At 37.9% G+C, this 3,050-nt stretch overlaps 1 pseudogene; it reads left to right on the forward strand.

The window, feature by feature from the left end:
- Positions 1 to 874: 874 nt before the first annotated feature.
- LOC102829053 overlaps positions 875 to 3,050 on the forward strand; it is a 3,861-nt pseudogene continuing 1,685 nt past the window's right edge.

The raw sequence follows: 3,050 nt of genomic DNA on the forward strand, positions 1-3,050 counted from the left end.
AGTGTCTAATGCAAAAAATCTGTTCTTCTGTATATCTCTCAATTAAGGTGGCATATGCTTAACGTCATATTTTGACTCTTGTGAATTATTTTAGTTTTATTCAACTTCAGCCTGAACTTTCATTTAGGCAATTGATGATCTGCTCTATAATCTGCCCTTTGGCTTGCTTGTGGCTGATGATACGGAGCTTTTCCATCGCTTATTTCCATAGACGTAATCAATTTGATTTCTGTGTACTCTATCTCATGAATCTCTGTGTATAGTCATCCTTTGTTTTAAAAAGATATTTTCAGTGAATAAGTCATTGGTCTTGCTAAATTTTATCATGTAATATCCAGCATTGTTTCTTTCACCAAGTTCATGTTTTCCATATTGATCCTTCCTCTGTGGCATTAATATTTTGCACAAAATCTCATATTTTGTACAAAAATTCATATTTTGTACATTCTATATTCCTATTATTAATGGATGTTTATAATTGTTTCTCTTCATTTTAAGTTGTGCCCCATCAGCAATTAAAAGTACCAAGGCTTATTTCATTTGCATCCTCACAATCTCTTCTACTATGAGGAGTCAAACCTTTTTTAGTAGTGTTTTAACTTCCTTCCAACAACAGAGGCTATCTTCTGATAGTACATCTGATAATATTTTGATGCATTTCATCACGTTTCAGTGTTCAATATTCTAGTGCTGACAGTCTTCCACTACTATTCATAAGGTGGTTAAATATTCAGAAGTAACACATATCTCCTTCTTTCTAGTCTCTTTGTCTGGACGTTAAGGGGAAACCTATTCATGTTCAGAGTCCCTGTTGTTTTTTAAAATATCCATACCATAATTTACAGAATTATAGCAACACAAATGCTACCACTATATGACACCCGGAAAGGTAAGTGGTGGTTACATACATGGATTCCACTGGAAGGAAAACACACAAATTAAATTGACTACATCAGTGAAAAGAGATGGTGAAAAAGCTTCAAATCAACAACCAAAACTTGACCTGAGGCAGACTGTGGAAGAGACTATCAATTAGTCATATCTAAATTCTGGCTGAAACTTCAGGAAAGTGGAACCTAGCCCAGGAGAACAAACAATAACAACAACAAAAATAAATAAATAAATAAAAAGATGTGTTGTTGTTGTTATGTGCCATCAAGTCAATACTGACTCATGGCAACCCTATGCACAGCAGAACAAAACACTGCTTGATCCTGGGTCAATCTCACAATTTTTGTCAAGTTTGAGAACACTGATGCTACCACTTAGGCAAATCCATTTCTCTTGGGACTTTCCTCTTTTAATCTGACCCTCCACCTACCAAACATGATCTCTTTGGTGTGGAGCTTGGTGGCAGTTAGGGTAGAGGTGCAGTGAAGTTTGCTCTCTGCAATACCATAGAATACCAGATGAAATGGGTTCAGGGCAGAGTGACAAAACTCTGAACCACATAGGTAGGAATATTTTAAAAGTTTGAAGGCTTAAAGCTGGTGGAATTTGTAGAGGAAGAAAGAAATCACATACTTTTGAATCTGCCGAGCTCAACAGCCTGGAGTTGACAACTTGGGCTAGACCAAATGGCAAGACCAAGTGGAGAACAGACCAACCATGGACTTAAACCCTAGGAACCTCGGAGCACAGGTGGATTATATAATTTGTTGGTTTTGCTTTGTCCTGATTTTCTTTTTAGTATCTGTTCATTGGCCACTCACAGTTTGTGCACCTCTGTTCTGGTGACTAGAAGGGGTGCATGAGCGAGTAAACATCTCCCACTGCCACCACTGGTGGGTTCTTCTGCCACGCATGAACACAGATACTCTCAGGCAAAGAGCCAGCCCTGAATTGTTTTTCAATAGAGAAAACAACAGAACAAGGGAAAGAGGGAAAGAGTTTAAAAACAAAGCAGGAAGGAAATTAAATTAAATTCTGAGGTATAGCATAACAACAAACAGTGGCATCCTGAAATTTATCCTACTGCTTTGAAGGTAAGAAGCTGAAAGAGGATACTAAATTCATGCTAATATTATGCTATTGAAACCAATAGATCTGTTCTGGAAGAAGTGCAGCCAGAATGCTTCTTAGAGGCCAAGATGGCCAAACTTCGTCTCTCATACTTTGGACATATTGTCAAGAAGGAACAGATGCTGGAGAAGGATATCATGTTTGGTAAGATGGAGAGTTAGAGAAAAAGAGGAAGACCCCCAACAAGATGGATTGGCCAGGTAGCAGCATCAATGGACTCAAGTGTGGCAACAATAGTGAGGTTGGCCCAGGATTGGACATTGTTTTGTTTTGCTGTGCATAAGGTCGCCATGAGTCAGTGTTGACTCGATGGCACCTAACAACAACAACAACATATTATGCTACAGATTTTTTTTTTTTCCTCTTGCTGTTTTGCTGTTTTATGTTCCCCCTTCTATCTCTACCTTTGGGAGACTCTTTCTCTCCCTATATACACAAGAAGAGACAACAACTGCTGCCGTATAGTCAAGCTACAACCACAACCTATAAAACACCAAAATCCAGGCAAGAACGAATACAAACTGCCATATACCAGATAGGACCAAAACACTTATGAAAGTTATTCTGAGTTAGGCAATAAGAAGAGTGAAAAGGGAAGGCCACATCTTGATCACATCTACCTGGAGGCAATCAGAAAGCATAAAAATTCCCATAACACACACTCAATTAAGTATTAAGGCCACAGATAAACACTAAATATGTCCAAGAAACAAAGGCAAATAACCATATCAGCACATATCCAGAAACAAGATAAAATGTCTGAGACAAATGACTGAGAGGTAGACTTGCTCTACATTCTGGAAGGAGGGCAGGCCTTGAAAATGCCTGAGAAGGAATTTCAGAAAATTGATTATAAAGTGTTTCAAAACACTTTAAAGTGGAGTTGCAAAAATTAAGGAAGAAGTCAGGTAAGTGCTACAGGAACAATCAAGTAACATAAACACAGCATTGGAAACAATTAAAAACCTACAGAAAGAAGCCCAAATGATCGATACCAGAATATCAGACATAGATAATACACTGAAAGA

This window comes from Chrysochloris asiatica, unplaced genomic scaffold (assembly GCF_000296735.1).
Source record: "Chrysochloris asiatica unplaced genomic scaffold, ChrAsi1.0 scaffold00746, whole genome shotgun sequence".
Taxonomy (NCBI): domain Eukaryota; kingdom Metazoa; phylum Chordata; class Mammalia; order Afrosoricida; family Chrysochloridae; genus Chrysochloris; species Chrysochloris asiatica.